This window comes from Rattus norvegicus, chromosome 2 (genome assembly GCF_036323735.1).
Source record: "Rattus norvegicus strain BN/NHsdMcwi chromosome 2, GRCr8, whole genome shotgun sequence".
Lineage (NCBI taxonomy): Eukaryota > Metazoa > Chordata > Mammalia > Rodentia > Muridae > Rattus > Rattus norvegicus.
This window is the reverse complement of record NC_086020.1, coordinates 233,352,821-233,378,847: the sequence shown is the minus strand read 5'-3', so window position 1 is coordinate 233,378,847 and position 26,027 is coordinate 233,352,821. Positions and strand designations below refer to the sequence as shown.

The 26,027-nt window shown below is 40.1% G+C and overlaps 1 protein-coding gene across 5 annotated transcripts in view; it reads left to right on the top strand.

The window, feature by feature from the left end:
- Bmpr1b (bone morphogenetic protein receptor type 1B) overlaps positions 1 to 26,027 on the top strand; it is a 332,820-nt gene that overhangs the window by 165,497 nt on the left and 141,296 nt on the right. For 3 of the 5 annotated variants that reach the window (NM_001024259.3, XM_039102481.2, XM_039102480.2), the window contains 1 exon segment: positions 20,790 to 20,883. The gene's annotated coding sequence lies outside the window, so the exon portion shown is untranslated. 5 annotated transcript variants of the gene reach the window in all.

The following is a 26,027-nucleotide window of genomic DNA, read 5'->3' as shown; positions in this document are numbered from 1 at the left end:
GGTAGGTGCTGGGTTTTGTACCTTGGTAGGTTGGTCCTTGTAATGCCATAGTATCCTCTGGAGGGGAAGGCTGTTCAAATGGTAGCTAAAACTTTCCAGAGCTGTGTGCTGTTGAGTAAGGTGCGACATGAATCAAATTTTATGATCTAGTCTTGGAACTCCTAGAATGTCACATTTGCAATGGTCATAAATTCCAAGATTGAATGAGAAGGAACTGACAGCCTCCCTCCTACCCTCATCCCCCCCCCCCCCGCTCTGTGGGAGGAGTCTTTAAGGCACACTGTAGTTGTAAGAATGTTCTGGGTGGGAGAGATTGTTTTTTCCTACTTTAAAAATTCTGCCACTGTGATGGGCTTAAAAAAAAGAGGATTAGAATTTGGGTATAGAAGTGAGAATTGATTTGCTAGGAACTAGGAGAGGGGAGTAGATATGACCAAGTACATTAATGTAATAAGAATATTTAAATCTGCCACATATCTTTAGATCCAACTTTACAAATTAACTAAAGTTGGTATAATGTTGATGTACTTAATTTTGTGTTAAAAGAAAAACCTCCTAGATCTTTGCTTTTCACAATCAAATCTTGTTGTTTAAACATTTGGTGAGCTTCTATTTGAAGCATCTGGTGGTATCCTTACTTTTCTACTTTTTTTCTCTTGCAGAAGCCCAAATAATGATTGTGGGTGACACATCTTTTTTTTTAAATGTTTTTTGTTTTGTTTTGTTTTGTTTTGTTTTGTTTTTTATTAACTTGAGTATTTCTTATATACATTTCGGGTGTTATTCCCTTTCCCGGTTTCCGGCAAACATCCCCCTCCCCCCTCCCCTCTTTATGGGTGTTCCCCTACCCATCCTCCCCCCATTGCCACCCTCCCCCCAACAATCTAGTTCACTGGGGTTTCAGTCTTAGCAGGACCCAGGGCTTCCCCTTCCACGGGTGCTCTTACTAGGATATTCATTGCTACCTATGAGGTCAGAGTCCAGGGTCAGTCCATGTATAGTCTTTGGGTAGTGGCTTAGTCCCTGGAAGCTCTGGTTGCTTGGTATTGTTGTACATATGGGGTCTCAAGCCCCTTCAAGCTCTTCCAGTTCTTTCTCTGATTCCTTCAACGGGGGTCCTATTCTCAGTTCAGTGGTTTGCTGCTGGCATTCGCCTCTGTGTTTGCTGTATTCTGGCTGTGTCTCTCAGGAGCGATCTACATCCGGCTCCTGTAGGCCTGCACTTCTTTGCTTCATCCATCTTGTCTAATTGGATGGCTGTATATATATGGGGGTGGCACATCTTTTAAGTTATATTAAGGTCTTAGCCACACTGAATATATGAATGGTAATAGTTTTGTTTGGCTAGCTACTGAAAAATTTTAATAAAAGAGAGAAACTGTCACTCTGAAAACTACATCCTTTCCTAAAATTTACCTATGAATCGCTATTTTCTGAAGATCCCAGTGATTCTTAAAATTAGTCTTGTAAGGTATCAATAGGCATATGACTGAGTCTCATGAATATGCATTTTGGAAGCTTCATTTAGCTCATGAGGCTCTAACTGTGAGCCTTTCTTTACTCTGGGCCACACCAGCCTAGCCAATCTTCTCTCCCTGGGGTTATGTGGGCCACATGAGCTTTGGCAAATTTGGAGCTGTTTTGGATGTTTAGTCTGGACCCTTTCATTGCATCTTATTGCCTTGGATTCTTCTTCCCTTTTAGCCATAGCCTCACCCAGTTTGCTTCTTGAGAGACTGCCAGAGCACAGCAGCATTCATGATCTAAGATCCAGAAAATGGCTATGCGTGTGAAAGATGCACACAATTTCTTTGAGCCTTCAAGGGACTGTGTTCTGTGCAGCGCTCTGAAATGAATCACAGGTGACACCAAATGAATAGAGAAGCAGGGCAAATCATCTGAGCTCACCACAATTCTTGCACCTCAGAAGTCACATATCTTGGCTATTGGCGTGGCTTCTGACAATGAAAAATCTAGCCATCCTGAAGTGAGTCAGTGTCCTTAGAGGAACCAAGGCCGTCAGCTATAGTTTTAATGCGCTCTACTGCTGGAGTGTTGCATAATCTACCGCAGTATGTTAGGTTGCAACTTAATTGTGTAGTCGAGGTTATGCTCTGTGGCATAATGGAATGCTAGGAACTGGTGAATGTAATATGAATATGAATATGAATAGTGATATGTAATATGAATATAATATGAACGCTAGTGAAATTGTGGGTGTGGTTCATTTAATAATTGGTAATGACTTTTTAGACTTTTGAATTATCGAGCTTATAGGCAGTTTGAGTAAAATGTGTTTTGGATAGATATCTAAAATATTACCATTGACTTATTGGGTGAAATTTTAATTAAGTTTCCTCAAGTAGTTCTACAATTTAACATGATAACAGGAGATCAAGAGCTGCTGCACTGGGAACTTGCAACCGTGAAAGTAGATAGGTCTGTTCCTTGGGGTGTGACCTGTCCTTGACATGTTTAACCTACAGTGTCCGATGTAGGTTATGAACACTCAAAAGGAGCAATTCTGAATAGTGTCATGTGTAACCATGGTTCTGGGTGTTTGAAAAGTAGAGACAGTAGGATTGTTAGAGCCTAGGAGATCATGGCTGGTCTGGGCAACCTAGTAAGATTCCATCTCTGAAAAAGAAAGTCATAGTAAGGAAAATGTATCTTATTTTTTTTTTGTGTGTAGTCTTTACAACAGAAAGCTATTTACACGTTATAAGCCAGTGTATTATAGAACGCTACAGAAAGACTACAAAAAATCTGAGTCACTACATTGACTCATTCTTTATTTTAGAAAAATAGTCAATGATTTATATCATTTTTATTCTGAATGAATGATAAATTTGCTTACCAAGAAATACATTCCTAAGGTATAATGCTCTTTTCAAAAAAATGTCTAGATAGAGTTTAAATAATTTGGTGCATTGTAAATTTTAAGTGAAACTTTTATCTTTCAGTGGACAGTTACATCATTGAACTAAAATTTGAATTTCTTGCACTGCCATAAATTAGTGTGTCTGGGCTAGACAGTTTATGTGGACCCCCTGGAGAGCTTCAGAGAATACTCACATCCGGGATTACTGCCTTGACTCCAGGCCTGATCACTTATGGATATGACTCAGATATCTGCATTTGTGAAAACTTCCAGGTGGTTTTAATGTACTACACATTTTAGGAGCCACTAGCTGGAAACAACTTCATCCTTCAGCCTCACGCATTGGACTTCTTCCTGTGCCCTCCACCTTGGTGGAGAAGATCTTGTCCTGAGTAACTGTCCATGGGCAGTTGCTTCTGTTTGGAATATTCTTCCTTGATATCTTCACATAGCTAACACCTTCTTGAGCCTCCATGGGTTCATCTTGAGGTGAAACTTTGAAAACAGAGCATTGTGTTTTGCTTTTATTGTTTTATGTGTTGCTGTGAGATATTATCATATTATTTGAATTGCTCTTCCTCCTGTAATATAAACTCAATGAGATAATGAAGCTCAACATCACTTTCAAAATCTCAAAGTGCTTAGATCGCAGTTGTCAGTGAAGACTTCTGGATAGGTGAATATAATTTCTGACACAGCTGGGTGATGGTGAACCACACCAGCACTGGGAGGCGGAGGCAGGTAGATCTCTGAGTTTGAGGTCAGCCTAGTTTACAAAGAGATTTATTCGGACAGCCAGAGCTACACAGAGAAACCCTGCCTTGAAAAAACAAAACAAAACAGGCTCATACATAAACAAGAGTGCTTTCATGTGTAATTATATTTTTTAATCCCCCAAAACATTGCACTTGACCATACTCTAAATGTTACAGATTTATACGAAATGAGCAGAAATATGAATAGGCAGGGAGCAATAAAACCTAGAAAATATAGATACTCTGTCATTGGACACCTAAGGGCAGCGGTCATGACCCTGGCTTAGTTACTGCCTCTTGAGTTTCTCTGTCCAATGACCATGTTTTGAATCTTCCCATCACCTGTAACTAACATGTTTAATGTTTGAATATTTCCCTGGCTTCCTCATTAACTAATGATGCTGTCAGAGCCTAGGTATTCACATTCTCTTAAAAAAAAAGTCACTTTGAGCACTATCTCCAGCAATGTGATCTTTTCTGTGCTGTATCTTTGCTGGTATTGCTTGTAAGAAGCTGGCTGTTAGGATCAGCTCCCTGTCTGTCTCCCTGACTGAACTCCTTGATGTCAGAAGAATCTATGTGTGTGGCCAGCCTCATCCCAGGTACTCAGTGGTGTTGACTGAAGAAAAGCTTGAAGTAAATACAACAACCACAGTTGTATGCTTACCCCAGGTTATCCCTGATGGCTATTTAAAAAAAAAAGAAAAGAAAAGAAGACACAAAGTTGGGGGTTGGTGGGTCTCAGAGGAGCCGGGGGAGGGTGATCATGATTAAAGTACAATGTAAGAAGTTGTCAGAGAACTAATAAAAAATTTAAAAACCAAGCATTAGGAGTGGTAATTAAGATGGCAGAAATGTGCTTGTCGGGAGTGTAAGTCAGTCAAAGTAGTTTTTAATAGGAGAGTGCAATAAACAGGGTTTCCCAAGCCAAGGAGTGAAGTGCAATGTGTACACTCCTAGGAAATTAAGGAAACAGTAGTGGAGTCAACGAGTCTGCATCCTGGCTGCCGACTGATGGGCAGCTTGTCATCCAAATAAGGGCTTCACCACTCACTTGGGGCTTTTTATATATTATTTACTAATTTTGATAAAGTTTTCAATAGCTGCCGTCTGGACAGATGCATCTTCCTGTAACACCCGATGCAGGTTTTCAAATGTAGCTTTTCATTGGCATTGATTGCTCCAAACCCCATGAGGACTTTCAGCATTGTATTTGAACTTTGTTGCTCTACCCTACCACTCAAAGGCTTCAGCAATATCCACACACGCAGATCCTTAAACCTTCTGTCATGGGCAGCAGGAAACGAAGCCGTAAGTGTCAGATTCATTGGTGACCAGGGAGAGACTTAGAGTCCATGCTGAGGTGCTTGAACCTCTTGTCATCGAGATGGTGCTTAGTGACAGAAGAGAAGATTGATGAAGAGAAAAAGGAAGCATTGATGGAGGGACCAGCCTGGGCTCACTTCAGTTCTTAAGATTAGGTGAAAGTGAAGCCTGAGTGTTAGAAACAGACATGAGAGAAAAGGGGGGTGGGGTGGGAACAAGCTCCAGGTAGCTTTTAATGCTTGAATTCTGACTGCTTGGCCAGTGTCAAGTTCAATATTCTCCAAATTGGAAGATTTTGTTTTGTCCCCCAAGAATTAATATTATACCATAGGAAAAATGTTCTCTACTGAGATATTTACTACATCAGAAGAGTACGAGGGGCTGTTTGTTTTATGAGATTCCCTGAGTTGAGATTGTTTCAATGTGTAACACTAAGTATTACTTAGCCTTACCTTCTTTGAACTTGTTTCTCTGTGGATGAGGGATATCCCTAACGTAAAATGGGATAATATTGGGGATTGCTTCTTGCAAATACAGAGAGCTATGAAATGCCATTACTCGAACTTTACATAGCACTTGGAGGTGCTATGTAAAGCAATAACAGGAAAGGTGTTATTCATTAACCTAAGATCACGTCGAGTTTTCTGTACTCAGAAATATTCTCTCATATTGTCTACTGGTATTTTTTAAAGTGGCATGCGTGAATAGCACTCGTTTGCTTTCCTAAATGCAAACATTTATCTAAAATAATTATTTTATTCGGTTATTGAATATAAAAGGCCTGTAAAACAAACAAAGGGTGAACAAGGTAGTTAATAATACAACGGGCTATTTATTGACATCATGTTTGTCTTTTGTTGGGTCATGGAAAACTAAGCATAAACCTGCTCTTCATTCCCACAGGTGCTACCTCAGCCACCTGCCTTCAGCCAAGTGTCAACACTGTTGGCTGAGGCTGAAACTCGTGATGAAACGAGCAGGGGAGGGGAAAGGCCGGGCTGCCTTTGTCCATCAACCTGTTCCCATGGCCTCTTAGGAACACATCCAGATAGTCTTAAACACCTCAGAAACTCAGGCGATCACTTCAGGTTACCTCTCACCCAAATTAGCGCTTGTACATGTATCACACACGGCATTATTGTACACAAAAGTATTCCTCTCTAATGAAGTGCAGACCCAAGGCAGATTCTCCATCTTTACTCTTTTCACCATTTGTTGATAATTTTTGACTACACATTAAGACAATTCCAGCTTCATTTCATCAGGACAGCTAATTTTAAGAAATTGCATTTCTATTTTTTTTTTTTTTTGAGCTGGGGACCGAACCCAGGGCCTTGCGCTTGCTAGGCAAGCGCTCTACCACTGAGCCAAATCCCCAACCCAAGAAATTGCATTTCTATATGAACCAAAGACAATAAGTAAAAGATGGCCCGTCCATTTCTTACTGAAATTGGTTTTCTCTGTTGTTTAGAGGATGCTGTTACTTCCTCTTCCTTGTTTTTTTTTTTTTTTATTAACTTGAGTATTTCTTATATACATTTCGAGTGTTATTCCCTTTCCCGGTTTCCGGGCAAACATCCCCCTCCCCCCTCCCCTTCCTTATGGGTGTTCCCCTCCCAACCCTCCCCCCATTGCCGCCCTCCCCCCATAGACTAGTTCACTGGGGGTTCAGTCTTAGCAGGACCCAGGGCTTCCCCTTCCACTGGTGCTCTTACTAGGATATTCATTGCTACCTATGGGGTCAGAGTCCAGGGTCAGTCCATGTATAGTCTTTAGGTAGTGGCTTAGTCCCTGGAAGCTCTGGTTGCTTGGCATTGTTGTACTTTTGGGGTCTCGAGCCCCTTCAAGCTCTTCCAGTTCTTTCTCTGATTCCTTCAATAGGGGACCTATTCTCAGTTCAGTGGTTTGCTGCTGGCATTCGCCTCTGTATTTGCTGTATTCTGGCTGTGTCTCTCAGGAGCGATCTACATCCGGCTCCTGTCGGTCTGCACTTCTTTGCTTCATCCATCTTGTCTAATTGGGTGGCTGTATATGTATGGGCCAAATGTGGGACAGGCTCTGAATGGGTGTTCCTTCAGTCTCTGTTTTAATCTTTGCCTCTCCCTTCCCTGCCAAGGGTATTCTTTTTCCTCATTTAAAGAAGGAGTGAAGCATTCACATTTTGATCATCCGTCTTGAGTTTCGTTTGTTCTAGGGATCTAGGGTAATTCAAGCATTTGGGCTAATAGCCACTTATCAATGAGTGCATACCATGTATGTCTTTCTGTGATTAGGTTAGCTCACTCAGGATGATATTTTCCAGTTCCAACCATTTGCCTACGAATTTCATAAACTCGTTGTTTTTGATAGCTGAGTAATATTCCATTGTGTAGATGTACCACATTTTCTGTATCCATTTCTCTGTTGAAGGGCATCTGGGTTCTTTCCATTTTCTGGCTATTATAAATAAGGCTGCGATGAACATAGTGGAGCACGTGTCTCTTTTATATGTTGAGGCATCTTTTGGGTATATGCCCAAGAGAGGTATAGCTGGATCCTCAGGCAGTTCAATGTCCAATTTTCTGAGGAACCTCCAGACTGATTTCCAGAATGGTTTTACCAGTCTGCAATCCCACCAACAATGGAGGAGTGTTCCTCTTTCTCCACATCCTCGCCAGCATCTGCTGTCACCTGAGTTTTTGATCTTAGCCAATCGCACAGGTGTGAGGTGAAATCTCAGGGTTGTTTTGATTTGCATTTCCCTTATGACTAAAGATGTTGAACATTTCTTTAGGTGTTTCTCAGCCATTCGGCATTCCTCAGCTGTGAATTCTTTGTTTAGCTCTGAACCCTATTTTTTAATAGGGTTATTTGTTTCCCTGTGGTCTAACTTCTTGAGTTCTTTGTATATTTTGGATATAAGGCCTCTATCTGTTGTAGGATTGGTAAAGATCTTTTCCCAATCTGTTGGTTCCCGTTTTGTCCTAACCACAGTGTCCTTTGCCTTACAGAAGCTTTGCAGTTTTATGAGATCCCATTTGTCGATTCTTGATCTTAGAGCATAAGCCATTGGTGTTTTGTTCAGGAAATTTTTTCCAGTGCCCATGTGTTCCAGATCCTTCCCTAGTTTTTCTTCTATTAGTTTGAGTGTGTCTGGTTTGATGTGGAGGTCCTTGATCCACTTGGACTTAAGCTTTGTACAGGGTGATAAGCATGGATCGATCTGCATTCTTCTACATGTTGCCCTCCAGTTGAACGAGCACCATTTGCTGAAAATGCTATCTTTTTTCCATTGGATGGTTTTGGCTCCTTTGTCAAAAATCAAGTGCCCATAGGTGTGTGGGTTCATTTCTGGGTCTTCAATTCTATTCCATTGGTCTATCTGTCTGTGTCTGTACCAATACCATGCAGTTTTTATCACTATTGCTCTGTAATACTGCTTGAGTTCAGGGATAGTGATTCCCCCTGAAGTCCTTTTATTGTTGAGGATAGCTTTAGCTATCCTGGGTTTTTTGTTATTCCAGATGAATTTGGAAATTGTTCTGTCTAACTCTTTGAAGAATTGGATTGGTATTTTGATGGGGATTGCATTGAATCTGTAGATTGCTTTTGGTAAAATGGCCATTTTTACTATATTAATCCTACCAATCCATGAGCATGGGAGATCTTTCCATCTTCTGAGGTCTTCTTCAATTTCTTTCCTCAGTGTCTTGAAGTTCTTATTGTACAGATCTTTTACTTGCTTGGTTAAAGTCACACCGAGGCACTTTATATTATTTGGGTCTATTATGAAGGGTGTCGTTTCCCTAATTTCTTTCTCGGCTTGTTTCTCTTTTGTATAGAGGAAGGCAACTGATTTATTTGAGTTAATTTTATACCCAGCCACTTTGCTGAAGTTGTTTATCAGCTTTAGTAGTTCTCTGGTGGAACTTTTGGGATCACTTAAATATACTATCATGTCATCTGCAAATAGTGATATTTTGACCTCTTCTTTTCCGATCTGTATCCCTTTGATCTCCTTTTGTTGTCTGATTGCTCTGGCTAGAACTTCAAGAACTATATTGAATAAGTAGGGAGAGAGTGGGCAGCCTTGTCTAGTCCCTGATTTTAGTGGGATTGCTTCAAGTTTCTCTCCATTTATTTTAATGTTAGCAACTGGTTTGCTGTATATGGCTTTTACTATGTTTAGGTATGGGCCTTGAATTCCTATTCTTTCCAGGACTTTTATCATGAAGGGGTGTTGAATTTTGTCAAATGCTTTCTCAGCATCTAATGAAATGATCATGTGGTTCAGTTCTTTCAGTTTGTTTATATAATGGATCACGTTGATGGTTTTCCGTATATTAAACCATCCCTGCATGCCTGGGATGAAGCCTACTTGATCATGGTGGATGATTGTTTTGATGTGCTCTTGAATTCGGTTTGCCAGAATTTTATTGAGTATTTTTGCGTCGATATTCATAAGGGAAATTGGTCTGAAGTTCTCTTTCTTTGTTGGGTCTTTGTGTGGTTTAGGTATAAGAGTAATTGTGGCTTCGTAGAAGGAATTCGGTAGGGCTCCATCTGTTTCAATTTTGTGGAATAGTTTGGATAATATTGGTATGAGGTCTTCTATGAAGGTTTGATAGAATTCTGCACTAAACCCGTCTGGACCTGGGCTCTTTTTGGTTGGGAGACCTTTAATGACTGCTTCTATTTCCTTAGGAGTTATGGGGTTGTTTAACTGGTTTATCTGTTCCTGATTTAACTTTGATACCTGGTATCTGTCTAGGAAATTGTCCATTTCCTGAAGATTTTCAAATTTTGTTGAATATAGGTTTTTATAGTAAGATCTGATGATTTTTTGAATTTCCTCCGAATCTGTAGTTATGTCTCCCTTTTCATTTCTGATTTTGTTAATTTGGACGCACTCTCTGTGTCCTCTCGTTAGTATGGCTAAGGGTTTATCTATCCTGTCGATTTTCTCAAAGAACCAACTTTTGGTTCTGTTGATTCTTTCTATGGTCCTTTTTGTTTCTACTTGGTTGATTTCAGCTCTGAGTTTGATTATTTCCTGCCTTCTACTCCTCCTGGGTGTATTTGCTTCTTTTTGTTCTAGAGCTTTTAGGTGTGCTGTCAAGCTGCTGACATATGCTCTTTCCTGTTTCTTTCTGCAGGCACTCAGCGCTATGAGTTTTCCTCTTAGCACAGCTTTCATTGTGTCCCATAAGTTTGAGTATGTTGTATCTTCATTTTCATTAAATTCTAAAAAGTTTTTAATTTCTTTCTTTATTTCTTCCTTGACCAGGTTATCATTGAGTAGAGCATTGTTCAATTTCCACGTATATGTGGGCATTCTTCCCTTATTGTTATTGAAGACCAGTTTTAGGCCGTGGTGGTCCGATAGCACGCATGGGATTATTTCTATCTTTCTGTACCTGTTGAGGCCCGTTTTTTGACCAATTATATGGTCAATTTTGGAGAAAGTACCATGAGGAGCTGAGAAGAAGGTATATCCTTTTGCTTTAGGATAGAATATTCTATAAATATCCGTTAAGTCCATTTGGCTCATGACTTCTCTTAGTCTGTCGACATCACTGTTTAATTTCTGTTTCCATGATCTGTCCATTGATGAGAGTGGGGTGTTGAAATCTCCCACTATTATTGTGTGAGGTGCAATGTGTGTTTTGAGCTTTAGTAAGGTTTCTTTTACGTATGTAGGTGCCCTTGTATTTGGAGCATAGATATTTAGGATTGAGAGTTCATCTTGGTGGATTTTTCCTTTCATGAATATGAAGTGTCCTTCCTTATCTTTTTTGATGACTTTTAGTTGGAAATTGATTTTATTTGATATTAGAATGGCTACTCCATCTTGCTTCTTCTGACCATTTGCTTGGAAAGTTGTTTTCCAGCCTTTCACTCTGAGGTAGTGTCTGTCTTTGTCTCTGAGTTGTGTTTCCTGTAGGCAGCAGAATGCAGGGTCCTCGTTGCGTATCCAGTTTGTTAATCTATGTCTTTTTATTGGGGAGTTGAGGCCATTGATATTGAGAGATATTAAGGAATAGTGATTATTTTTTCCCTTTATATTCATATTTGGATGTGAGGTTATGTTTGTGTGCTTTCATTCTCTTTGTTTTGTTGCCAAGACGATTAGTTTCTTGCTTCTTCTAGGATATAGCTTGCCTCCTTATGTTGGGCTTTACCATTTATTATCCTTTGTAGTGCTGGATTTGTAGAAAGATATTGTGTAAATTTGGTTTTGTCATGGAATATCTTGGTTTCTCCATCAATGTTAATTGAGAGTTTTGCTGGATACAGTAACCTGGGCTGGCATTTGTGTTCTCTTAGGGTCTGTATGACATCAGTCCAGGATCTTCTGGCCTTCATAGTTTCTGGCGAGAAGTCTGGTGTGATTCTGATAGGTCTCCCTTTATATGTTACTTGACCTTTTTCCCTTACTGCTTTTAATATTCTTTCTTTATTTTGTGCGTTTGGTGTTTTGACAATTATGTGACGGGAGGTGTTTCTTTTCTGGTCCAATCTATTTGGAGTTCTGTAGGCTTCTTGTATGCCTATGGGTATCTCTTTTTTTAGGTTAGGGAAGTTTTCTTCTATGATTTTGTTGAAGATATTTACTGGTCCTTTGAGCTGGGAGTCTTCACTCTCTTCTATACCTATTATCCTTAGGTTTGATCTTCTCATTGAGTGCTGGATTTCCTGTTTGTTTTGGACCAGTAGCTTTTTCCGCTTTACATTATCTTTGACAGTTGAGTCAATGATTTCTATGGAATCTTCTGCTCCTGAGATTCTCTCTTCCATCTCTTGTATTCTGTTGGTGAAGCTTGTATCTACAGCTCCTTGTCTCTTCTTTTGGTTTTCTATATCCAGGGTTGTTTCCATGTGTTCTTTCTTGATTGCATCTATTTCCATTTTTAATTCCTTCAACTGTTTGATTGTGTTTTCCTGGAATTCTTTCAGGGATTTTTGCGATTCCTCTCTGTAGGCTTCTAATTGTTTATTAATGTTTTCCTGTGTTTCCCTAAGTGTGTTCACGTCTTTCTTGAAGTCCTCCAGCATCATGATCAAATATGATTTTGAAACTAGATCTTGCTTTTCTGGTGTGTTTGGATATTCCATGTTTGTTTTGGTGGGAGAATTGGGCTCCGATGATGGCATGTAGTCTTGGTTTCTGTTGCTTGGGTTCCTGCGCTTGCCTCTCGCCATCAGATTATCTCTAGTGTTACTTTGTTCTGCTATTTCTGACAGTGGCTAGACTGTCCTATAAGCCTGTGTGTCAGGAGTGCTGTAGACCTGTTTTCCTCTCTTTCAGTCAGTTATGGGGACAGAGTGTTCTGCTTTCTGGTGTGTAGTTTTTCCTCTCTACAGGTCTTCAGCTGTTCCTGTGGGCCTGTGTCTTGAGTTCACCAGGCAGCTTTCTTGCAGCAGAAAATTTGGTCTTACCTGTGGTCCCGAGGCTCAGGTTCGCTCGTGGGGTGCTGCCCAGGGGCACTCTGCAGCGGCAGCAACCAGGAAGACCTGTGCCGCCCCTTCCGGGAGCTTCAGTGCACCAGGGTTCCAGATGGTCTTTGGCTTTTTCCTCTGGCGTCCGAGATGTGTGTGCAGGGAGCAGTCTCTTCTGGTTTCCCAGGCTTGTCTGCCTCTCTGAAGGTTTAGCTCTCCCTCCCTTGGGATTTGGGTGCAGAGAACTGTTTATCCGGTCTGTTTCTTTCAGGTTCTGGAGGTGTCTCAGGCAGGTGTCCTGCCGCTCCTGGGCCCTCCCCCACGGGAGCCCAGAGGCCTTATACAGTTTCCTCTTGGGCCAGGGATGTGGGCAGGGGTGAGCAGTGTTGGTGGTCTCTTCCGCTCTGCAGCCTCAGGAGTGCCCACCTGACCAGGCGGTTGGGTCTCTCTCTCACCGGGTCTGGGAGCAGAGACCTCTTCCTTGTTTTGAGATTCTATTTTGATTAGAGAACACTGGCCTCCAAGTGAATGATGAAGCTTCTCAGGTTTGCAGTTTTAGTCCCCACAAATGAAAGCAAGCTTATTATGGAGTAGTCAAATAAACGAGTGTTGTTTTTGTTTTATTTTCGCTCATGAATTATTACACTTAATTTATGTTGCTATTTTCACTGCCTAGTTGAATTTAATCATCCAGTGATATTTTTATGAGGTACTGCCAGATGATTAATAATTTTTCTAAAGTGAGCATATGATGGTTAGATGAGCTTTTCCTGAAGAACTGGTGTCATTGCTTCTTCTGGGCTAGAGGAAGAAGGGTCAGCTTGGCTGAGGGAAGGCCTCCTTGTTTTTCTCCTTGAGCTGATACAGATCTTTTTCTGTGGGTGGTTTCAGGATGCCCTCAGTGACCTTTCTGCTGTTGAAAGGGACACCTGTGGTTCTCCTGAGGTTGATTCCATTTCCTTGTAAAGTGCAGATTTTTCTTCCTCCTAAAAGTAAATATTCTGTTAACGGATATTAGGGAGGGGGAAGATCTGGGGGAAGGGAAAGAATATGATCAAAATAATATTGTATATTTTTTAATTTAAAAATTAGTAGAAAAGATTAGTGGTACGTTTCTAATGATGGGTATGTATATATACATGAAAGTGTCTTCAAATGTGTCATTTCTAAAGAAACAGACATCAGGGTTGGAAGGACGGCTCAGTGGTTAAGGTGCATGCTGTTTTTTTTTTTTTTTTTTTTAATAGAGGACTAGAGTTCAGTTCCTTGTGTATATGACAGGAAACTCAGAAATGCCTCTAACTCAAGCTTTAGGAGATTTGATTCTTTTGCTCTCCATTGGTACCTGGACTCATGTTGTAACCGCCTACCCTGTTGTGTGTGTCTGTCTCTGTCTCCCTCTTCCCACCCCTCACACACATCTACCTAATTAAAAATAATACAAACAAATCTTTAAAATGGAACAGATATCAAGAGTCGAGCTGCAGCTTTATGATAAAAAAACAATACCTTCTCTCAACAGGCCAGGTCACGGTCACCATCTGGGCATGAAAACTCTTCCTCGAGCCTTATTGACACATGAAGCTAATTTCCCTTTTGCAATGGTACCTGACAATGTTCAATTAGTTGGAATAATTTTGATAACTTGTCATGAAATACCTACTTTAGGTTATATTACTTTAATAAAATTTCAAAATAGGAAATGTTTGAAATTATGTTGCAGATAAGTGTTTACTGTGTTTCACAACATGTTTTAAGACCGTCCTTCATATTAGGACCAATTTATTCTATAAATTCATATATCATAGTTAGAAAATTATCATGTCGAAACTAGGGTGTGGCTAATAAGCAAGAAGAGAAGTTAGTAGCATACTGGAGTAGCATCAACTGTAATGGTGACGACAGTGTCCCCGATGTTCTTGACTGTGGTGATTGCTACCCTAAGTGCAGTTGAGCATGTGTTTTGTTCTGCTTTTGTTTCTTCTCTCTGCTGCAGGGTTCAGAACGTTTTCTGTTTGTTAATGGTAAGGTACTTTATTTTGGTTTGGCATTAGTTCATTGTGCTGTCAAAGGAGAAGTTAAAAAGGGCAAACGTTCTTCCTATGGCTGTCTTATTTAGGATACTCTTTCATCTCCATTTACCTATGACATTGTTCCATTTGAGAAAAGCAAATGGCCTGTTTACAAATCGCGTGGTCAATATTTTCTAAAACTTGTAATGGATTGGTGCTCAAATAAAGGGCAGCAGGAAAGGTTACTAGGCTTATGTGTGATTTTCCTGTGGGGTCCTGGGAACAGAAAGTACTTATTACTTGAGAACAAAGAACCTTAGAGTTAAAGGTAAGTCACCATGTCTATGATATGACTAATAATAGGTCCCCAAAGGAAAGAAAAGGGAGAAAATACGTCTGTAGCTGAGTCTTAACTAGGTGTATTGTGGGCTTTCTTCGTCCTGTCATTTATATTAAAAGTCAAACACTCTCTCAGCTGTAAAATGAGTGAAACCTTAGATTATTAATGTTCTGCCTGTTGCTGTTTGCCCCTGAGATATGTTTCATTCCTTTATAGGGTAGACAAGTTTGTATTGTTCATATCCAATTAAGTTTGTCAACAAAATAGTTCAAAATTATTCACTGCTTAGACTTTTCTTTTTCTTGTTTCCTTTTTATTTCTTTTTTCTTTTCTTCTAGCTTCAAGGATACATTAAATTTAAGCATTCATATAGCCAGAGTATAATACTGCTTCCTAACCTTATTTTTTAGGGTATTAGTAAACCAAATGTGTCCATGTAGATGGTTACAGTCCTAGAGAGGTAATTAACTCATTTCCCCTGTAGTTTCTTTCTTTTTCAGAACCCTTAAAATTTTCCATAAACTTTATGATAAAAAAGAAAATCTGCAAATAAATAAAAACCACATATTTGTCAAAGCTTTTTCTATTAAAAATTTTTATTAGCATGTAAGTATGAGACTTTTGAACAAGATCAGATTCCCTTTGTGTTTTTACAAAATAGTCTGTTGAATCTGTGGATGAATTTAAATTTAGTTTAAAACCTGCACATGTTACATAAATAAAACTCTAACTGTTGATTTGTCTCCAAGTTTACTTATCAAATGAGTGTTGATGCAATGTCAGCTTTTCAAAATGAAAATCCACTTGTTTGGCCTTTATTTCCTGAAATATGGATATCTAGTATAGAAGAACATGCTCAATTGTTATTAGCCACTATAGAAATGACGACGAGATTGGACATCAAATTTACTAGTTTCACTATGTAAAAGGAGAGATAATTACAGATCTTTTAAGGGTGTCCAAAAGTTCAAACCTTTATATGTTTGCTGGTCATGCTGTGAAATGACAGCCTATTTGAAAGCAATTTGACATACTTTTGAAATGTTGCAGCGCCAAAACGAGTTTATTCCCAAGCAATTTGACTCACTGCTATCCACCAAGTGGTAATGAAAATATAAGTTCAAGAAAAACATGTTCACGTGTATGTGAATGTTCATAACATCCTTACTCATAATGGTTCCCAACCCAAGTGGAATCCAACTCGAAAGTCCACCAGATAAGGAATGGGTATGTGAACTCTGGCTCATAAGCATGGTGGAATGCTATTCTACAGCAAAATGGAAGGATCTCAAAGACTCTCGCATGATGTCAATCCCAGTCGAATAACGATGAAGGAAAAGCATAGGCACCACTCACCGTCTACCTTGAGAGAGGAACACAGGCTTCCATCTTCCCTCTGCTGCGCTCTCTGTCTGTTGCTATGTTTGCTTGTTGTTTTAGAGCATCAACCATCCTTCTCTCTCTTTGATGTGGGCAAGACTTTCACAAGGATCATGTTGCTGTGTCTGCTTTTGCACGTTCACCCTCCCATCCCCGGGGAAACAGATTAGGCTTTCCGATGCTTACTCTTTAATCACTCCTTCACCCATGACAATCATGTAGCATGCTCACACTTTTACATTGCACATGCTAGTCGAACCTCTCTGCTGCCCCGAACCTCTCTGCTTCCTGTCTCTAGCTCCCTTCGGTTCCTGCCATACTGAATTCTCCCGAAGCACTTGGTGTTGCTGAACCTCTCCCTTCCTCTTTAATAGTCCATGTGCTATTCTTATTCTTAGGTTTTTGGTGTGTGTGTAGGGACATCTCTTCCTTGGCAGATCCTTAAGATACTGATTTTGGCTGACTTCTCACTGAGAGAGCTCTTGACTCTGTTAGTATACAGCTGGCCACTGCCCTTTCCAGCCATGTATACGAAAATTTCTGAGCATTGATTATAATCAAGGCTCACTTCGGACACTTGAAACCCACACTGTCACTGGGCATGTTTTCTATTGGGTGGGCAGGGAACAACGTTTACCATTTTAGGGAGCATTGCCACAGTGGGCTTTGCTGAGAAGGTACCTGTGGGAGGGACACTGAGAAAGGTGTGTGCAAGTAGAAGTTTATCAAGGGAAACTTTACCAAGGAAGAGGTGTGTAAGGACTATCCAGAGGGTAGGTAAGTTGTTGCAGTGTCTATTGTGTAAGGCATACGATGGAGAAGATCAATGGATTCCAGACCATTGCTTTTACTGAGTAAGATGAGGAGCCAGTACAGATGTTTACCAGGAGTTGAATACAATCTGGGTGGTGTTTTAAGTAAATTCTATGGCTCCTATTGGGAGATTGTATGATGATGGTGTCTGGATAGCAAGAGAACAGATGTTTTCCTGTATCGTCATGCATCTACGGAGCGTGTTCACTAGGGTTCAGCACGTACCAAGTTCATTACATCTAAAACGAAACCTATCCTTTTTTTTCCCCAGGGCCCTGACATGGAGTTACTCCTTTTCCTGTAACCCAGCCTGACAAAGTCCAGGCTGTCTGAAGAAGAACCAACTTAGACTTTTCAGAGGCTCTTTGCCTATTTGCCAAGTTGAAGGAAATTTTGGATTTGAGTTCTTTCGAGCCAGCCCCTATTCTGCTAGCTCCTCTTTTTGACCACCTTTCAGTAGTCAATATTAAAATTCTTTTTGTTCTCCGAGAGTAGTTTGGAGGCCTCATTTCATCCTGCCTGGCCTGTGCCCTGTTCTTCCTGGTCTGGGTAGTATCTGTTCCTAGTTCAGCAAGTGATACCAAGGCAGTATGTGGTACTATCGTCCAGTCATACCCAGCGGTTCATTGCCAATTCTATGACTGATTTGTTAGGTGACTTCCGTCAAGCTACCTAATAACTTAGCTTTATTTTCTTTATGATAAAAACAGCAACATCATTTAGGGCTGCTTTTAGTATTATGATATTTCTAAATCCCTTGTTAGACAAACATTTCCCAATAAACAATGTCATGTCTGGACCACACCTCAACAAGACACGTGAGAAGCTTCACACTGTTTATAGTTCACACGGGAGTTCATTCTTTTATTAAAAAATAAAAGATTACATGTAGGTACGTGCCTGTATTTGTTTCGTATGTGCGTGTGTGTGTGTGTGTGTGTGTGTGTGTGTGTGGTGTGTGTGTGTGCATGTGAGTGTTTGTGTGTGTACAAATACTCCTGGAGGCCAGCAATGCCACTGTAGAGTTAGAGTTGGAGGTGATTATATGCACCAGAAATGGATTTTATAAGCCAAAGTCTATTCATCTGCAACAATAACAAGGGCTTAGCCACCTCTCCAGGCCAGGGTTTCATTCTTGTGTTGTATAATTCTGTTCATTTGCCACATGCATGACATCATCCTGTCATTACATAGTGGTTGTGCTTCTAGGAGAATCCTCCTTGGTGCCTTTTGTCCTCCTAGCTCCAAAACCTGTAACCCATGGAGCTGTTTCTGTTTCTAGATCTTATGCTGGAATCATATGCAGTGGTGCCTTCTAACACGAGTTCTTTTCACTTAGCAGGTGAATGGGGAGTTTTATTGGAGTGTCTGCTCCTCAACCTCTCCTCTGTCCTATTGATCTTGCTAAGAGAATGCTTTATTAGCGGCAGCATTTCTCTTGCAAAAATAACCACCCACCCTCAACCATGCTCACCCGGTCCTGGAATATTTAATGACTAAAAAAATCAATACATTTAACTTTATTGAAGAGACATACGAAACATGTGAAAGAGCAATTGAAAAACTTTTCATTGTGTGTATTTCGTGAAAATTCTCTGAAGAAATGAGATGGGTAAAAGGCGAATAAAATAAGACATAAAATATCAGCCGTTAAATGGACGTCCATCTTTATATTTCTATAACGAGTAATGGTTATTTTAAATTACAATCGATTGTGTTTTGTTGGTGAATCTTATCTTTAAAATGTCATGATTTCCAAAACAGTAAAATATCAGTGCTTTTTTTCATGTGCTCATCCTATTCGTACTTAAAATTATGGATATAAGCTTGGTAATTGTTTGATGATTACAGAATCCAAAATTCTTTTCTTAGTGAAAACTATCTGGAGCCTGATGGCCTACAGTAAATAGAAATCCCAAGTTTGCTAACATGACTTTTATTTGAGTCTACACCTCTTCTTTCTCTTCTGCCTGGTTACCCTAAATGCTCTGTCATGCCTGTTTGTAACCCAGCCGGAAAGAGCTGGTTGCAGGTGTAGGTGCAGGTGTGTGCTGTTCCTTTCAGGCCTTTCCTTTCCTTGGTGTCCTGTCTCTGTGCCTCAGGAACCTTGTCTGGAGTCTCCCATGACAAGCTGTGTGTTGTAGTGCATGCTGACTGGGTTTTTGCTTGTTCCTGCTTCCCCACTGCTCTCCTCTCCTCTTCCTTGGCTAATGAATGGCCTGCCTAGCAACTGACCACTCCCCTGACTTATATGATAAGGTCCTTGAGAGCAGGAATGTTGCACCTTCAGAGTCTAGCTGTAAGACTATCCCAGCCATGAGTTAGCATAGTGAAAATGTTAACTGCTGAATTAAACCTGGGGGATTTGGTTTCAGTTGTTCAAAACCCAGTTGTAGCGAACAATTTCGGTCATTTTACTCATAACAAGTTTTCCCTTTTGCGTTAATTTTCTCCCTGTTAATTTTTGTTTTGATTTGTGTTTTCGAGGCAGGTTCTCACTACGTAGCTCGCTCTGGCTGTCCTGGAGCTCCCTGTGCGGTCCAGGCTAGACTCAGATTCAGAGAGATCTGCCTTCCTCTGCCTCCTGAGTACTGGGATTAAAGATGAGGGTGATTGAGTATTCTTATGGGTAAGGCGTTTGCACATGGAAGTGACACTGAAGATGAGTTTCAGAATCACTGTCTAGGTGGATGCGGCCCAGCCTCTGAGTAGTAAGAAGGCTGGCAGCTTGGGTTTTTGGCTCTGTTATGATGTCACATGACCCCGAGTAAACTCAAAGCCTCACTAAGGGTGGATCTCTGAACTCCTGCACCTGATTATTTCCAAAGATTCCTTCATCTGACTTAATCAAGAAATACAATTTAATAAAGCAAACAAGTTATTATCATTGGCAAAAGCATGCAAAAACAGAATAATATATTTTCTAAGATAGTCCTAATATAAGTATTATATAATATAGATAATGGGAAATATATATTGCCTACAATTACATATTAGGATGTAAGCCTTAGGATGTTTATCCTAAGTCTAAGACCCCAAAGTAAAATAATTCAAATTGTCAGGATTATAAATCTATATGTTAATATAACATGTTGATTCACATAATGTTTAGATTACATTTTAGTTTCTTTCACCAAATACATAATTTATCTGTTTAATATTATAAATTCCAATGCATTTCTATCATTCTGCAAGTAAATATAGGTGAAAAAAGAACCTCTCTGCGGCCAATTACTCATTCCCTGCAGCATTTTTTAAAAAAGAAGCAATATTAAAACAATTATAGGACCTCTTTCCTATGATTTAGGTCATTCATAATATATATAACCAAGTTTTGCAAAGCTTAATGGATTGGCATTTAGGTAGGAGTTTTATAAAGGTTTGAGATGTCATTGTTTGGACAAAACAAAGGCAGTATTTCCTCTCTTGCCTTCCCCTCCTCCTAGCCTACTTCTCTCCACCTGCTTGAGGAAAGCTGTATTTCTTCAGACAAGCCTCATAATTGCCCCTCTGTGCCTGATTTGGGGCTCAGGAAAGGCCCATAGCATCTGTAAAGCTGGCAGCGAAATGGTATTTCCAGGCAAGCACAGGGTTGCTGGGTAGTGAGCCAATCCACTGCTTTGTGCGAGCAGCTGAGAACCTCGCCGGAGTATTACCACGGTGTTCAGTAACACAGACCTGTGCCACGAGCAAGAGCAAGGAGAGCTCTGAGCAAGTGTGAGGGTCAATATTTATAGACCACTACGTAGCTGCCTTACCGAGACACACGGAGAAACACGCGGACACCGAGAGCCAGGCCAGGAGAAAACAGTGGCGAGAACTTGAATTTTGAGCTGTTCTAAAAAGAAATTTCTTTCTGTCAGGTTCAAACTTCGGCTGAATCACAACCATTTGGCGCTGAGCTATGACAAGAGAGCAAACAAAAAGTTAAAGGAGCAACTCGGCCATAAGTGACAGGTAAGGGGTTAACCAGTTTAGGCTGGCTTTTACTTGTAAAGCCCACCTCCCTCCAAGGTTGGCTGCTTTGCATCAGTGGGCAGAGGGCTGTGGGGCTTGGTACAGCTGTAAGGAGGGGCCGCCTGCTCCTAGGAATGTTCCTGGAGGCAGTGGAGGTTTGTGTACTCCTGCTGAGAATGCCGGACCTCCTTAGTGCCCCAGTGTGGGTGGTGGCAGCCGCGCGCTCAAACATTGATTTCATACTCTCTTCGTCTATCAGACTGAAGCCCGCCTGTTGGGAACTTCCTACTTAACTTGATATAAATAGCAAGGCATTAGCGTTAGTTAATTTTGTGATCTAAAGATGGAATATAGAAAGTTCACATCAACTTGTAGCGATGTACTTAACTGGACAATATCAGAATGTGGAAATGGGGATTATGGACAATACAGGGTCTTTTTGACAAAAGAAATCTTCAGGGGGCAGGAGACTGAAATACTTACTACTGTCTTTTGGGAGGAGATGAACCTGGTGTGACAAGAATAGTTTTCTCTTGATAAAGTACTAAAGACAGAATTTAAGAGGCAGCCCCCATGCTTGTCTAGATGACTTGCAGTTGGGTTTTTAGGAACTAAGTTCCTTTTCTTATATTCAACCCATGTCAGCACCCCTGCATGTGCATTACAGTGGGGTTTTTCTATTACTGCAGGCAGCAGGTTAAGGGCGTCTGTGTGTGCATGTGTTGCTGTGGTGTGCTTGACTATTCTCATTTCTGATAATTTAAATGCAACAATGTTGCAGGGCACAGAAACCACTTTGCTCCTCGTGGGTTCTTGTTCAGAACGCTCCCCAAGCGTATATGCTTTTATTATTTATGTCTACTCTACGTGGTTTAGAAAGTCAGTGTTTTCCTTCGCTAGACCTGTGGCACCAAGGAGATGGAGATTACCCAGCAAAATAACGAAAGCTTACTTGTTTGATTCTTACATTGTGAAACTACAAGTGATCGCGTGATGTTTGGACATTTCTAGGTTCTGTTACAGGTGACGGTTTGACTGCCAGTGAGTTTTCTGTACTACCACTGTACGTGTTTAAGCTGGAAACAAAACCTATTCTGCTGTGGGGTTTAAATGATCGTCCAGTAGAGCTACAAGGGAGAGCTAATATGCAGAGTTATCAAACAGAAAGCAGCTGATTTTGAAATATGATGGGACGTATCAAAATGGAAGGTGGAGTAGCTTAAATGAAAAGTGTGGCCTGAATGAGGCCACAGCTTATACAGAGTCACTGACGTTGACTGATGTATACTTTGGGGGGCGTGGTATTATTGATACTGGGTCTTTTTATATACCCATGATGATCTGGTACTTGATGTTCATGCTACACCTCAGCTTCCTGGTATGATTGCCAGTGTCAGTAACCACACCCAAAGTGAGGGTCTGTAGACAGAGTTTCTCTTGTCACCCTGCCTGTCCTGGAACTGTCTCTGTATACCAAACTAACCTTGAACTCAGAGATCTGCCTGCCTCTGCCTCCCAGAGTGCTGGTATTAAAGGCGTTCTCCACCCCTGCCTGGATGTATGCGTAATTTTAAAAAGGCTTCAAAATCATAAGTTGTGATATATATATATATATATATATATATATATATATATATATATATATATAGGCTGTTTCCAAATTCTGCCTGTTGTGAAAGCATTTCTGAACAGGAATTAGCAGTTGTCTCTGTAGTAGGGAATACAGGGTCTCCTGGGAATATGCCCAGGGGTTGTATGCCTGGATCATGTGACAAACGTCTTCTTTGCTCTTTGAGGAACCCCAACCCTGATTTCTATAGTGGCTGTACCAGTTGGCATTGCCACCAACAGGGAACAGGCGTTTCCTTTTTCCACATTCACTCCAGCATTTTTTAAGCTTAGCCATTCTGAATTGGGAAAGAGGAAATCTCCAAGTAGTTTTAATTTACATTTCCCTGATTGGTAAGCATGATGAATATTCCAACTGCTCCTTAGCTATTTGTATTTCTTCCTTTGAGGACTCTCTGTTAAGTTCCAGGCCCTTTATTTTAATTGGGTTGTTTGTTTTCTTGGTATTTAATTTTTTTCTTTTAGAGGGGTTGTTGTTTGTTTAGTTTTGGGAGTTTGTTCATTTGTTTGGTACTAACCCTCCATCAGATATATAGCTGGTAAAGATTTTTTCCATTCTTGAGGCTGCCTCTTGAATTATGTGAATCATAATTCAAAAACTTTTTAGTTTCATGAGGTTCCATTTGTCGATTATTGGTCTTAATGTCTGTGCTTCCAGGGTCCCGTTCAGTTCTCCTTTATTAATTTGAAGGCTGAACTGATCCACATCTTTTCTTAAAGTTTATATTAACATTTAATGTTTGTCTTGTCCTTAAAAAAATCAGTGTTTTTTTTTTATAATTTGTTTGAGAACTTTCCTTTCAGTTTGAGAATATGTTTCCTTTATGTTTTATAATACTGTCCATTTTGAAAATGTATCATGGTTGAAATAGACTGGATGAATGGAATCTAAGTCTATTAATGCATTTTCCCTGGCTACATGGTGAAGATTGTAATCTCTCCTGTGGCAAATATTCTGATTGTTTGCTTGTTGTTTGTTGTTGATCACCCGTGTTGAGCCCTTTTTACAAGTTCTCTTTTCATCCCACCTTATAATTTTGTCTCTGAAGTTCCATGTTGACTCCTTATTGGGGGAAAAATCCATGGCAAATAAGTAACTACAGGAAAGTAAGAGGAGAGTTTTTTTCCTCACATTTGGGAGAAAAGTATAGAGGTTATGATCCTGGTTGTTATTGCCTAAAAGGGGCTATATTTATGTTAAAGATTAATTGAGTATTTTAAATCTCGAGATTGTTTCTCACTAGCATTTTTGGCGTTTGACAAATCCTGTTTGCTATTGGTTGCTAATCACATTTTTAAATACCGTCTTTATAATGAATATTACCAGAATTAAGAAATGCAGAGCCTTTTGCATTATGCATCTACTCAAGCAATAATGAATTAAACCATAAATATGAATGGACACTTTCTAATGGCCCTCATTTCTCCAGTCTTGCTTTTTGTACTGCAGATCATCTACTTGCATTCTTGGTAGGGGACAGTCCACACTCTGATAACACAGCACGTTCCTGCAAAACTCCTCCCAGTTAGCCTTTCACAGTCCCACAAAAGGCCATGATTCTTGGAACCTTTCCGTTTTTCTGACCTTGGTAGCTCTCGTGCTCTAGGCTCACCTTCTGCCTTCCTTGTGGAACGTTGCCTACATCTGTCCTGCCGACCCAGGAGAATATCCCTGGTTTTCTGTTTCTCGTTTGAGCACTAACTCTTGCATTTATCACATTTTGTCCACCCTGTGTTGTTTCTTCTTCTGAGTTGCTTAGATTGCCGCTCCCTCATGAAAGTCCTTTCTCAGGTTTTAGTCTCATTGGCCACCTACCCTTCCAGGAGTCTCATGGGTTACCTTAGCTTTCCCTCAACCTCTGTCACAGCACTTGGGGAACCTCAAGTTACAATGTTTGTCTTTCATGGGACTAAAGGAGTCCTGGCTAGGATTTAAAGTTTAGTGTAACAAATATCCCACAATAAGAGGAAATAAAATGTATTTATTTTACAAATACATCTTAAAATAGCCCTTTCATATTAACAGTTTTTAAAACATTCATTATTCTGATAGACGGAAAGTTCTTCAAGAAGGAATCAGTATTTTAAGGATAGTAACAATATCGCAAAGATATTTTATTTATTTTTCTAGTATCCATTATAAGCTGGAAAGAGAGAGATAGGATGGAGAGAAATTAATCAGATATGATCATGTATAGGGAACATATCCAAGGAAATGTGTATTTGCTGTGCAGAAGTACAAAATAACAATGGTTAGCAAAATAAAAATCCAGACTATATAGACCCCAAGAGTTTGCTCAATCATGTCGATCAAATCTGTCACAGTAACTGATAGATTGCTTCTGCAGTGGTGAGCGCTGTGGTTAGTAAAGGTTTCCTTGGTGAACAGTAGCCCCCTTCCCAAGGGCCCTACTTCAGGGGAGAATAAGTCTGTTGTGTGTTTGGGAAAACTAGAATTGCAGGATGGAATTGCTTTCAGTGATCTCAGGAAAGGCATTCCTTCACTTATATTTATTTTTGCAGAGATAGCTTGGAACTTAAGGAAATAACACAAAAGCATGGCTGAAGAATTCTCCAACTTGGGAAAGGTGATACTGCAGTTAAGGCAGAGGAAGAATTTACTGCTCAAAATAGAAATGTTGAAAGAAAAGGAAGTCAGTGTTTAAAGAAGTTGAGGAATAACAGCTGTTCCTTTAAGCTCCGAAATTCAGTAAAAATGGCTGTGTTTTTAATTGTGTTTTGTTTACACAGAGTGCGTAAAGTACTTGTTGTCTGAGCTACTTCATAACCACTGACAGACATCTAACTTCATGGACAATCTGGAGCAATTGAGTTTTCCGAGTTCCGAGTGTTTGTGCTGCTTTGTCCTCTCCACAATGGTTGTTTCCTCTACTATTTTAGCCTGAAAGCCCTCTTGCCGACATTGACTATGACTCTTGTTTGCTTAACCTTGACTTGTATCTGTGTGAGGAATGAAAACAATATTGGTGTTTTCAAAGGAAAATGTAGCGACTTTTTAATTGCTTAAAATAGACCACAGTCGGTTGAAATTTCTTTTTAGATACATGTTTTTCCACATAACTGTCCTGTGGGAAGCTTGAATTGGAACAAGTGCCATTTCTAAAAGTTTACTGGTATAAATTTTATAGCTCTGTCTGGCATATCAAATGATATGAGAAGACTGGGAGAAGAGAGCTTTCTTGGATCGCGGTGTTGGAGCAGGTGTACCTGTTTCTCATTATTCGGTGAAGACAGAAACACAAGCTCGTCTCAGTAAAATCTCAAACACCATAGCAAAACCAAATCACTAAACTCTACCACTGCCACTGAGAAAAGGCCAAAGAACTTTGTGGTTGGAATGTGGCAGAAAGTGTTTTTGCTTTTGTTTTTTGTTTTCAGCAAATCATTACTAGTCCTACTTTATTACATAGCAGTTTGCATTACCAATTAATATTTTCTATAATTGTGCGTAATTCATAAAATATTAGAGAAGTAGAATATATTAACTTTTAAGT